The sequence below is a fragment of the Manis javanica genome, chromosome X (genome assembly GCF_040802235.1).
Source record: "Manis javanica isolate MJ-LG chromosome X, MJ_LKY, whole genome shotgun sequence".
Taxonomy (NCBI): domain Eukaryota; kingdom Metazoa; phylum Chordata; class Mammalia; order Pholidota; family Manidae; genus Manis; species Manis javanica.
Window position 1 is genome coordinate 97,283,654 of NC_133174.1, and position 14,197 is coordinate 97,297,850.

The 14,197-nt window shown below is 37.6% G+C and overlaps 1 pseudogene; it reads left to right on the forward strand.

The window, feature by feature from the left end:
- LOC118970568 (kelch-like protein 4) overlaps positions 1-14,197 on the forward strand; it is a 58,084-nt pseudogene that overhangs the window by 29,930 nt on the left and 13,957 nt on the right.

Below are 14,197 nucleotides of genomic sequence, written 5' to 3' on the forward strand. Positions count from 1 at the left end.
CCCTAGGATTAATTCCAGTTTCTTGGTTCTATTCTATTTCCTTAGTTGTTTGTTACTCTTTTGTTAGTGACAATTTTTTTATATTAAATAAAGCAGTTCATAAAGACAATAGGGGCATTAAATATTGCGCTGTGAGAGGTGGGACAGAGGCTTCCTCCTAAAACTGCATATAATAGGAAAGTATAATTAAGACAACTAATCCTGAAAGTGCAACAGGAAAGAAGTCTGAGCTAGACTGCATACACCTGGAGAAAGAACAGATATCACAGAACAGGGTAAAGATCCAAATCCATTACCTGGCAGGACCCAAGCCCTTCCCCAACTCCAGCTCACTGGCACATGGAAGAGAAATGAGATGGGGAGGAAGTGGAGGCATGGGACTGCTGAACACCTAGTTCTGAGATCTGTTCTGGAAGCACAAACCTACACTGCATGGTGCACTGGTGATTAGGGGGATTGGAAAGCTAAGACAGGCAGAATACCCGGAGAGATGGAGATTTCAGCTGCTTGTGAAAAATGGATATATATCCAGCTGCTCAGGGACAAAAACAAGGAGAGACAGCCTAATGGTGAGAAGGCTGCTAAAGGGGCAATGATTGCACAGAGATTACTCCTCAGGAGAAAGGATAGGTAGACAGAATTGTCCAGGCGCAGTCTGCCTAGCACAGAGGGAACTTCCACGATCTTCAGGTGCTCCAGCCCCCTGTCTGGATATGCAGCTCCAAGGCCCCCTCCATGACACAAAGCCTCCTGCACCTTCCTCTGGCCAGCCCTCACCTGGCTCACAAACCGACAAACCCTGCCCTAGCATCAGGTGAGCCAGAGGGAAGCCTTGCCTACAACAGGTACAAACGCAAAGCACAGAGGCTTATACCTGTGTGCTCAGCCCACTGGTTCTGGCAGTGGAGACAGTAATAGTAGCTCGGAAGCAAGAAGCCACTCTTTCCACCCACCAGGCACTAACACTGCTCCCCTGTGACTCCTGATGTTATTTCAGGGACTGAGCAGCTCCACAGAAAAGAGCACTAGAGAGAGCAACATACAAATATGAAATGCCAAAGGAACCTGGTTCACAGCAAAATCCTACATACACCAGAGAAACAGTCAAATGAAACTGATCTCATCAATATTCCTGAAAGAGATTTCAAAATAAAAATCAGAAACATGCTGATGGAGATACAGAAAAGTATTCACGAACTCAGGAATGAATTCTGGTCAGAGATCCAATCATTACCAAACACAGTATCATAAATGAAACATACAGTGGAAGGTTTTAAAAGCAGATTAGATATGGTGAGGAGACAATAAATGAAATTGAAATTAGAGAAGATGAATACAGAGAAGCTGAGGCACAGGAAGGAAAAAGGATCTCTAAGAATGAAAGAATATTGAGACAACTGTGTGACCAATCCAAGTGGAACAGTATTCGTATTATAGTGGTACTAGAAGAAGAAGAAGAGAGAGAAAGTGATAGAAAGTGTCTTTGAGGAGGTAATTGCTGAAAACTTGCACCATCTGGGGAAGGAGATACTCTCAAGTCATGGAGGTGCACAGATCTCCAAACACAAGGGACCCAAGAAAGACAACAACAAGAAATATAATTTAAAAAATTACAAAGATCAAGGATAAGGACAGACTATTAAAAGCAGCCAGAGAGAGAAATAATATAAGATCCCATATAAGGGAAAGCCCATCAAGCTATCATCAGACTTCTCAGCAGAAAATATACAGTCCAGAAGGGAGTGGCATGATATATTTAATGCAATGAAGGAGAAGGACCTCATGCCAAGAATACATTATCTGGCAAGATTATCATTTAAATTTTTTTTGTAGATAATTATTTTTTATTGAGGGGTGTTGACACACAGTATTACATTAGTTTCAGGTGTACAACACAGTGATTCAACATTTATATACATGATAATTCTAGCTACCAGCTATCACCATACAAAGTTGTTACAATATTTTGACTGTATTCCTTATGCTATACATTACATCCCAGTTACTTATTTATTTTACAATTGGAAGTCTATACTTTTTTTTTTGAGAGGGCATCTCTCATATTTATTGATGAAATGGTTGTTAACAACAATAAAATTCTGTATAGGGGAGTCAATGGTCAATGAACAATCATTAATCCACCCCAAGCCTAATTTCCATCAGTCTCCAATCTTCTAAAGCATAACGAACAAGTTCTTACATGGAGAACAAATTCTTACATAGTGAATAAGTTACATGGTGAACAGTACAAGGGCAGTCATCACAGAAACTTTCAGTTTTGATCACACATTATGAACTATAAATGATCAGTTCAAATATGAATATTTGTTTGATTTTATACTTGATTTACATGTGGATACCACATTTCTCTCTTTATTATTATTATTTTTAATAAAATGCCGCAGTGGTAGGTAGATGCAAGATAAAGGTAGAAAACATAGTTTAGTGTTGAAAGAGAGCAAATGTAGATGATCAGGTGTGTGCCTGTAGACTATGTGTTAATCCAAGCTAGACAAGGGCATTAAAACATCCACGGATGCAGAAGATTTCTCTCAGAACGGGGGGGGGGGGTGAGGTTCTAAGCCTCACCTCTGTTGATCCCCAATTTCTCACCTGATGGCCCCCCTGTGACTGTGCCTGTCTTAGGTTGTTCCTCCCTTGAGGAATCTTACCCATCTCTGTCTAACCAGTCATCTTCTGGGGCCAAACAGGGAAATGTAAAGTTGGTAAGTGAGAGAGAAGCAATATTGTTTGAAAAGGTTAGCTTTTTACTTCATCGCAGATTTATGCCCTGTGGCTTCTATGCCCAGCATTTGTCTTGAGGTATCTTTACCACTTGGAAGAATTATGATACTCAGTAAATTCAATATGAGGCACGAATTCTATTTAAGGGTTGTAATTAGGAAGGAAGAAGAAAAGCTATAGAAGTAGCAGGTGGAAGAAAACATGGGAAGATTGTTTATTTCTTTGACATATCTTCTTGTAGAGTAACTTCAGCATGTATAGGTTTTAACCTACTAATTAAATTGTGCACACACATCAACATAATAGGAGTACAGTTACATAACCAAAGTAGACCTATAATTACCAGCCATCTCCAGTGAAACCAAGAAAACCAGTTAAGCACCTTAGGCATTTGTGAAAACTTATCTATGATATGGTGGATATTGTCCAACTGAACTTGAACAGTCTAAGAGAAACCAGACAAATTAAAACAACCCATTCCTGGGGACTGTTCACATCCCATATGTTCTTTTAACAGTAGATAGTCTGTAGTTGTAAGATTTTGGAGTGCTACAACTTGCACTTCTCCTAATTCATGGTTGAGTTCCAACAGTATAGATCCAGTCAAATTTGTTGTTTTACTGTATGCACAGGCCGGCTTAGATATCTCCTTCTTCATTCCCATGGCAAGGCCAGGAACCAGTGGGATGAATTCAGCTATAGCTGTAGCAGTGCCTGGATCTTTGTTGAGGCTTTTTGATGATCATCCTCTGGTATGAGTCTTCCAGAGAGTGCTGATGTTGGAAGTTCTTCTTCATATCATATCTTAGTTCATTTTCTGGTTGGCCAAATTGGGCTTTGATCCTCTGTATAAACACAAACAGACCCTTTGCCTACACTTTGATATGACCTTTATACCATTCTGTAGAACTCATTGGAGGTCACCACACAGGAAATGCTTTTTTTTTTTAGGAGAAACGAGTATTTTCAGAAAAATGTACCTCCATAGCCGATCATCTGACACCCTTTAAGTGATCAAAATTAAGGATATTTAAAGCATGCATTAATCGTTGATTTACAGTTAGTTTTATCCTATCAGGGAGTAATCCCCCTTTCTTTCTTTCTTTTTTTTTTGTTATCATTAATCTACACGTACATGACGAATATTATGTTTACTAGGCTCTCCCCTATACCAGGTCCCCCCTATAAACCCCTTTACAGTCACTGTCCATCAGCACAGCAAAATGTCGTAGAATCACTACTTGTCCTGACTGTGTTGTACAGCCTTCCCCTTTCTCCCATCCCCCAATGCATGCTAATCTTAATACCTCCCTTCTTCTCCCCCCACCTTATCCCTCCCTACCCACTCATCCACCCCAGTCCCTTTCCCTTTGGTACCTGTTAGTCCATTCTTGGGTTCTGTAATTCTGCTGCTGTTTTGTTCCTTCAGTTTTTCCTTTGTTCTTATACTCCTCAGATGAGTGAAATCATTTGGTATTTCTCTTTCTCCGCTTGGCTGATTTCACTGAGCATAATATCCTCCAGGTCCATCCATGTTGCTGCAGATGGTAGTATTTGCCCTCTTCTTATGGCTGAGTAATATTCCATTGTGTATATGTACCACATCTTCTTTATCCACTCATCTACCAATGGACATTTAGGTTGCTTCCAATTCTTGGCTATTGTAAATAGTGCTGCAATAAACATAGGGGTGCATCTGTCTTTCTCAAACATGATTGCTACTTTCTTAGGGTAAATTCCTAGGAGTGGAATTCCTGGGTCAAATGGTAAGTCTGTTTTGAGCATTTTGATGAACCTCCATACTGCTTTCCACAATGGTTGAACTAATTTACATTCCCACCAGCAGCATAGGAGGGTTCCCCTTTCTCCACAGCCTCACTGACATTTGTTGTTGTTTGTCTTTTGGATGGCAGCCATCCTTACTGGTGTGAGGTGATACCTCATTGTAGTTTTAATTTGCATTTCTCTGATAATTAACGATGTGGAGCATGTTTTCATGTGTCTGTTGGCCATCTGAATTTCTTTTTTGGAGTACAGTCTGTTCAGTTCCTCTGCCCATTTTTTAATTGGGTTATTTGTTTTTTGTTTGTTGAGGCATGTGTGCTCTTTATATATTCTGGACGTCAAGCCTTTATCAGATCTGTCATTTTCAAATATATTCTCCCATACTGTAGGGTTCCTTTTTGTTCTATTGATGGTGTCTTTTGCTGTACAGAAGCTTTTCAGCTTAATATAGTCCCACTTGCTCATTTTTGCTATTGTTTTCCTTGCCTGGGGAGATATGTTCAAAAAGAGGTCACTCATGTTTATGTCTAAGAGGTTTTTGCCTATGTTTTTTTCCAAGAGTTTAATGGTTTCATGACTTACATTCAGGTCTTTGATCCATTTTGAGTTTACCTTTGTATATGGGGTTAGACAATGGTCCAGTTTCATTCTCTTACATGTAGCTGTTCAGTTTTGCCAGCACCATCTGTTGAAGAGACTGTCATTTTGCCATTGTATGTCCATGGCTCCTTTATCAAATATTAATTGACCATATACGTCTGGGTTAATGTCTGGATTCTCTAGTCTTTTCCATTTGTCTGTGGCTCTGTTTTTGTGCCAGTACCAAATTGTCTTGAATACTATGGCTTTGTAGTAGAGCTTCAAGTTGGGGAGTGAGATCCCCCCTACTTTATTCTTCTTTCTCAGGATTGCTTTGGCTATTAGGGGTCTTTGGTGTTTCCATATTAATTTGTGAATTATTTGTTCCAGTTCATAGAGGAATGTTGATGGTAGTTCCATAGGGATTGCATCACATCTGCATATTGCTTTGGGCAGGATGGCCATTTTGATGATATTAATTCTTCCTAGCCACGAGCACGGGATGAGTTTCCATTTGCTAGTGTCCCCTTTAATTTCTCTTAAGAGTGACTTGTAGTTTTCAGAGTATAAGTCTTTCACTTCTTTGGTTAGGTTTATTCCTAGGTATTTTATTCTTTTTGATGCAATTGTGAATGGAGTTGTTTTCCTGATTTCTCTTTCTGTTGGTTCATTGTTAACGTATAGGAAAGCCACAGATTTCTTTGTGTTAATTTTGTATCCTGCAACTTTGCTGTATTCCAATATCAGTTCTAGTAGTTTTGGGGTGGAGTCTTAAGGGTTTTTTATGTACAGTATCATGTCATCTGCAAATAGTGACAGTTTAACGTCTTCTTTACCAATCTGGATTCCTTATATTTTTTTGTTTTGTGTGATTGCCATGGCTAGGACTTCCAGTACTATGTTAAATCACAGTGGGGAGAGTGGGCATCCTTGTCTAGTTCCCGATCTCAGAGGAAAAGCTTTCAGCTTCTTGCTGTTCAATATAATGTTGGCTGCGGGTTTATCATAAATGGCCTTTATTATGTTGAGGTACTTGCCCTCTATTTCCATTTTGCTGAGAGTTTTTATCATGAATGGATGTTGAACTTTGTCAAATGCTTTTTCAGCATCTATGGAGATGATCATGTGGATTTTGTCTTTCTTTTTGTTGATGTGGTGGATGACATTGATGGACTTTCGAATGTTATACCATCCTTGCATTCCTGGGATGAATCCCACTTGGTCATGGTGTGCGATCCTTTTGATGTATTTTTGAATTCGGTTTGCTAATATTTTGTTGAGTATTTTTGCATCTATGTTCATCAGGCATATTGGTCTGTAGTTTTCTTTTTTGGTAGGGTCTTTGCCTGGTTTTGGTATGAGGGTGATGTTGGCTTCATAGAATGAGTTTGGGAGTATCCTCTCCTCATCTATTTTTTGGAAAACTTTAAGGAGAATGGATATTATGTCTTCCCTGTATGTCTGATAAAATTCCGAGGTGAATCCATCTAGCCTGGGGGTTTTGTTCTTTGGTAGTTTTTTGATTACCGCTTCAATTTTGTTGCTAGTAGTTGGTCTGTTTAGATTTTCTGTTTCATTCTGGGTCAGTCTTGGAAGGTTGTATTTTTCTAGGAAGTTGTCCATTTCTCCTAGTTTTCCCAGCTTGTTTGCATATAGATTTTCATAGTACTCTCTAATAATTCTTTGTATTTCTGTGGAGTCCGTCATGATTTTTCCTTTCTCGTTTCTGATTCTGTTGATTTGTGTTGACTCTCTTTTTCTCTTAATAAATCTGGCTAGAGGCCTATCTATTTTGTTTATTTTCTCGACGAACCAATTCTTGGTTTCATTTATTTTTTCTATTGTTTTATTCTTCTCAATTTTGTTTATTTCTTCTCTGATCTTTATTATGTCCCTCCTTCTGCTGACCTTAGGCTTCAATTGTTCTTCTTTTTCCAATTTCGATAATTGTGACATTAGACCATTCATTTGGGATTGTTCTTCCTTTTTAAATATGCCTGGATTGCTATATAGTTTCCTCTTAAGACTGCTGTTGCTGTATCCTACAGTAGTTGGGGCTTTGTGTTGTTGTTGTTGTTTGTTTCCATATATTGCTGTATCTCCATTTTGATTTGGTCATTGATCCATTGATTATTTAGGAGTGTGTTGTTAAGCCTCCATGTGTTTGTGAGCACTCGCTTTTCTTTGTCACAGGGGCATCAACTTCAAAACCCGCTCAGAGGTCTTGCTGCCCTGTTTCCCTAGTTTCCAGCCCTCCATGCATGCACTGTATCTGCACTCTGGTGCGGGTGGCTGGGGCTGGGTGTTTAGCAGTCCTGGGCTCCCTCTCCCTCTTTGCTCTGACACCTCTCCTCCTGCCGGGAGGTGGGGGTAGGGGTGCTCAGGTCCCGCCGGGCCGGGGGTTGTATCTTACCCCCTTCACCAGGCGCTGGGCTCTTGCACATGTAGATGTAGTCTGGCTTTTGTCCTGTGTCTTCTGGTCTGTCTTTTAGGATCAGTTGTATTTGTTGTATTTTCAAAAATATATATGTTTTTGGGTGGAGATTCCCACTGTCCTACTCACGCCGCCATGTTGGCTCTGCTTCCAATTATCATTTAAATTTAAAGGAGGGATTAAACAATTTCCATGGAAGCAAAAGCTGAGAGAATTTACCTCCCACAAACCACCTATACAGTGTATTTTGGAGGGTCTTCTATAGATGGAAGTGTTCCTAAGGTTTAATAGCTGTCACCAGAGGTAATAAAACCACAGTAAAGAAAGAAGAACTGTTAATTACTAAGCAAATGGAAAATTAAATCAACTACTCCCAAAGTCAGTCAAGGAGTAGACAAAGAGTACAGAATATGATACCTAACATATAAAGAATGTAGGAGGAATAAAAAGGAGGAGAAAGAAAAGAACCTTTAGGTTGTGTTGTAATACCATACTAATTGAGTTACGTTAGACTCATAGATAGTGAGAAAGTTAACCTTGAACCTTTGGTTACCACGAATTTAAAGTCTGCAATAGCAATAAGAACATACCTATCAATAATCACCCTAAATATCAAAGGTCTGAATGCATCAATCAAAAGACATAGAGTCACTGAATGGATAAAAATACATGACCCATGTATATGCTGCCTACAAGAGACTTACTTTAAACCCAAAGACATACACAGACTAAAAGTGAAGGGATGGAAAAAGATACTTCATGCCACTAATAGGGAGAAAAAGGAAGGAGTTGCAGTACTTGTATCAGAGAAAATAGACTTCAAAACAAAGAAAGTCACAAGAGACAAAGAATGACATTACAAATTGATAAAGGGGTCAATCCAACAAGAAGATATAACCATTATAAATATCTATACAACCAACACAGAAGCACCTACATATGCGAAACTAATACTAACAGAATTAAAAGGGGAAGTAGAATGCAATGCATTCATTCTAGGAGGCTTCAACACTCCACTCACTCCAAAGGAAAGATCAACCAGACAGAAAATAAGTAAGGACACAGAGGCACTGAACAACACATTAGAACAGATGGACCTAATAGACATCTAGAACTCTGCACCCAAAAGCAGCAGAATACACATTATTCCCATATCCACAGGGAATATTTTCAAGAATACATCATATATTAGGCCACAAAAAGAGCCTTGGTAAATTCAGAAAGACTGAAATTGTACAACCCAGTTTCTCAGACCACACACATAAACAGAATCAAAAATGAGAAAGGAAAAATCACTATGGATACCACAAAAGTATAAATAATCATTAGAGATTACTATGAAAAATTATATGCAAATAAATAGAATATCCTAGAAGAAATGGCCAAATTTCTAGAAAAACACAAGCTTCCAAGGCTGACCCAGGAAGAAACAGTAAATCTAAACAGACCAGCAATGAAATTGAATTGGCAAGCAAAAAATTACCTAAGAACAAAACTTGTAGACAAGATGGCTTCACCACTGAGCTTTATCAAACATTTAGTGAAGACCTAATATACATCCTCTTTAATGTTTTCCATAAAGTAGAACAAGATGGAATACTTTCAAGCTCATTCTATGAGGCCAGCATCACTCTAATACCTAAACCAGGCAAAGACACCACAAAAAAAGAAAATGACAGACCAATATCCCTGATGAACATAGATGCAAAAATACTCAACAAAATATTAGCAAACTGAATTCAAAAATACATCAAAAAGATCATCCACCATTACCAACTAGGATTTATTTCAGGGATGCAAGGATGGTACAATATAAGAAAATCCACCAACATCATCCACCACATCAACAAAAACAAGGACAAAAACCACATGATCATCTCCATAGATGCCAAAGAAGCATTTGACAAAATTAAAAATCGATTCATGATAAAAACTCTCAACAAAATGGGTATAGAGGGCAAGTACATCAACATAATAAAGGCCATACATGAGAAAGCCACAGCCAACATCATACTTAATAATGAGAATCTGAATCCTTTCCTTTATGATCGGGAAAAAGACAAAGATGTTCACTCTGTCCACTTTTATTCAACATAATTTTGGAGGTCTTTAAGACAGCAATTAGACAACACAAAGAAATAAGGGCATCCAGATTGGAAAGGAAGACGTTAAACTGTCATTGTTTGCAGATGAATTGCACATAGAAACCCTAAAGAATCCAGTCCAAAACTATCAGATCTAATATTTGAATTCAGCAAAGCAGCAGGACACAAAATTAATACACAGACATCTGTGACATTCCTATACACTAATGATGAACTAGCAGAGAGAGAAATTGGGAAAACAATTTTATTCACAATTGCATCAAAAAGAATAAAATACCTGGGAATAAACCTAACCAAGGAAGTGAAAGACTTATACTCTTAATACTACAAGACACTCATAAGAGAAATTAAAGAAGATACCAATAAATTTAAACACTTCCCGTGCTCATGGATAGGAAGAATTAATATTGTTAAAATGGACATCCTGCCTGAAGCCATCTACAGATTCAATGTAATTCCTGTCAAAATTCTAACAGCATTCTTCAAGGAACTAGAGCAGATCATTCTAAAATAAATATCAAACCACTAAAGACTCCAAATAGCCAAAGCAATTCTGAGAAGGAAGAATAAATTGGTAGAGATTATGCTTCCCAACTTCAAACTCTCCTACGAAGCCAAAGTAAGCAAGACAATTTGGTACTGGCACAAGAACAGAAGAATAGACCAATGGAACAGACTAGAGAGCCCAGATATAAACGTAAGCATATATAGTCAATTCATGTATCATAAAGGAGCTATGGACATACAATGGGGAAATGACAGCCTCTTTAACAACTGGTGTTAGTAAAACTGGACAGCTACATGTAAGAGAATGAAACTGGATTATTGTTTAACCCCATACATAAAAATAAACTCAAAATTGATCAAAGACCTGAATGTAAGTCATGAAACCATAAAACTCTTAGAAGGCAACATAGGCAAAAATTTCCTGAATATAAACATTAGCAACTTTTTCCTGAATGCATCTCCTCGAGCAAGGGAAACAAGCAAAAATGAACATATGGGACTACATCAAACTAAAAGGCTGTGGTACGGCAAAGGAAACCATCAACAGAACAAAAAGGCATCCTCCAGTATGGGAGAATATATTTGTAAATGACATATCCAACAAGGGGTTAACATTCAAACTATATAAAGAACTTACATGCCTCAACAACCAAAAAACAAATAACCCATTAAAAAATGGGCAGAGGATATGAGGAGACAATTTTCCAAAGAAGAAATTCAGATGGCCAACACACACATGAAAAGATGCCCCACATCACTAATCACCAGGGAAATACAAATTAAAACCACAGTGAGATATCTCCTCACACCAGTAAGGATGGCCAGTATCGAAAAAACTAAGAACAAGAAATGCTGGCAAAGATGCAGAGAAAGGGCAACCCTCCTACACTGCTGGTGGGAATGTAAGCTAGTTCAACCATTATGGAAAGCAATATGTATCCTCAAAAAACTAAAAATAGAAATACCATTTGACCCGGGAATCCCACTCCTTGGAATTTACCCAAAGAATATAAGTTCTCAGGCCAAAAAGCATATGCAACCCTATGTGTATCACAGCACTATTAACAATAGCTAAGATATGGAAGCAACTTTAGTGTCCATCAGTAGATGAATGGAAAAAGAAGATGTAGTACATATACACAAGGAATCCTATTCAGCCATAAGAAAGAAACAAACCCTACCATTTGCAACAACATGTAAGGAGCTGGAAGATATTATGCTCAGTGAAATAAGCCAGGTGGAGAAAGACAAGTACCAAGTGATTTCCCTCATTTATGGAGTATAACAATGAAGTAAAACTGAAAGAACAAAACAGCAGCAGACTTCCAGACTCCCAGAAGGACTAGGGGTTACCAATGGGGAGGGGTGTGGGAGGGTGGGCGGGGAGGGAGGGAAAAGGGGACTGAGGGGTATTATGTTTAGTACATTTGGTGTGGGGGGTTTCATGGAGAAGACAGTGTAGCACAGAGAAGGCAAATAATGAATCTGTGATATCTTACTACACTGATGGACAATGACTGCAATGGTGTATGGGTGGACACTTGATAATACGGGTGAATGTACTAACCACACTGTTTTCCATGTGAAACATTCATAAGAGTGTATATCAATAATACCTTAATAACAAAAAAATTTAAATACGACGATAGGGATTCCAGTGCGAGGCAGTTGAATCTAGCTAAAATTATAAGGTTGCTAGAGTTGGTCTTTGGCAAGAGTTAACTTTTTAAAATTTATAGCTTTATTAAACTGTAATTGACAAACGCTGCCAATGCTTTTGCTTATCTACCTTCTTTCTCTGTATTTCATTTCCCATGGAATCCTTTAATCTACCAAGTCAAAGTAAATTTCACAAAAACTTTAAAGGAGAGAGGCTTGGATTAAGGTCAACCTTAGCATGTGCCTTCAAATAAGTATCCATTCACAGAGTCAGTCCATCTGCTACAAAATACTATCAGAGAAGAATATATATTCAGAAAGTTTAAATGCTTTGTGCAAGGTTCTTTCACTTTCATTCTATGCACAAATTGGAAATACAATCTCTCTCCCTCTCTGTATGTGTATACACATACAGACACTTGTGTCTTTTTTCTAGGATATACGCTATTGGTGGACGTGATGGACGTTTCTGCCTTAAATCAATGAAATACTTTGACCCACACACAACAAATGGAGTCTGTGTGCTTCAATGTCTAAAAGGCATTGACATGTGGGAGCTGCAACATATAATGGATTCTTATATGTTGTTGGGGGTCATGATTCTTCTGCTTCTAGCCAATGCACCAGCTTTTCTAACCGTGTGGAACTGTAAAATCTTTTTATTTACTTCTGCACGTATTTATTTGTTGTTTTTCTTTTTTTCAGAAATGATAAAGATTTTCAGGCTACCAGAAAGATTTTTAGGCTTCCAAATAAGTGATAATCCTCTCAGGGGACTAAACCTTTATAAAATTGCACACTTACTCTTAGACTCAAAATATTTTGAAGAAATCCTCCTTAAGCCTTTCAGATCCATCATTAAGAAATATATTAAAAGAATATACTGTTTTGTTTGACAGTCAACTTTCAAAATAATAAGACAGAAGGGATGTAGTAATAAAGAAATTTTACACCCAGCTGTATCACTCAAATCATTCACCAGCTCAATTAAAAATAACTTTATTGTTTCAAAAATCAAATCAATCTTCAAAAGATAAAAACTTACCACCACAAAATATACAGAAAGTATTCCCAAAGAGAGGTATTATGTTTTGAACTATGACTCTATTGTGTTAAGTATTTCATTTTCCAAGGGTAACTTTTTTGAATGGGAAACACATATTTGTGTGACATGTTTAAAGTAAGTCAATTCTATGATTTTGCAGTTATACCATTCATACTCCGTTTCAAGATAGAAAAAATAATGCAAATATAATAGTTAATTAATATTAACTAAGACCAAATGAGAAATTTACAGTCACTAAGGTTGTCAAACTCAGAAGACAGAGATCACTGAGGGATGGTGTCCTCAAGGGAAATTCATGCAAGAGGTAAAATTTGTAATTTGTATGTATGCAAACAAACGGAGGGAATTTCAGGGAGAGGAAAAAGCACAATCAAAACTGTGGAAATAAAGGGGAAAGCTTTGTAGATAAGATCAGAGATTTTAGGTTGAAATGTCGTTTGGAACTTCAAGTAGGACAAACCTAGAGAGACACACACAGAGACAGTGTAAACAAACTGTTGAACATCAAAAACAAAGACACAGCCTTGAAAACAGCATGAGAAAAACAATTTGTGACTTTGAAGAAAGGGTTGGTGCAGTATGAAGAAAACCAACTGATAGAGCCTGGAGAAAAGCCAGTTCTTAAGAACACTAAGAGATTATTATTTTCAAATAATGAATTGCACCAATCAAGGGAAGTCTAAGTTCCAATCCTAGGACTTCTATTTACAAGTTATGTGAACTTGATCCTGTTACTTTATATCTCTAAACATCAGTTTCTTCAATGTGAAAAATGGGAATGATTGTAATATCAACCTCCTTGGGAACAAGATAATCAATGTTAGGGTACAAGATAATCAATGTTACTGTACTTAGTACATTTCCTGGCACCCATAAAGTACTCAGTAGAATTCAGTTCATGATAGTGTTTCTGTTTGTATTATTTTTGTGAACAATATTGTTGTTACTACTATCATTATCCCCTTATTAGCATTTTCCTTCAAGAAACCTTGAGAAAACGGCTAGTGCTAATGTATAATTTTCAGAAAGTTGTGACTTTCATACAAATATATAATTTATTTGTGTCAAGGATTTTATGTGATTAATTAATGAAGCAAGCCCATAAGATGCTAAAACCAGTTCAGTCTTTGAAGAAAAGGTATATAGATAATTTAGGAATGTTGAAAAAATTGTTAATAGAAGCCAATATAGTTAATATCCTACAGGGAATAAAATGTAATCTTTGGGCATCATCATTTCTACATGGTGGACATTAATTCTGTGTCAGGCAAAATTCATTTGTATTGTTATGGAGAAGAATCACAAGAAAACTCAGTT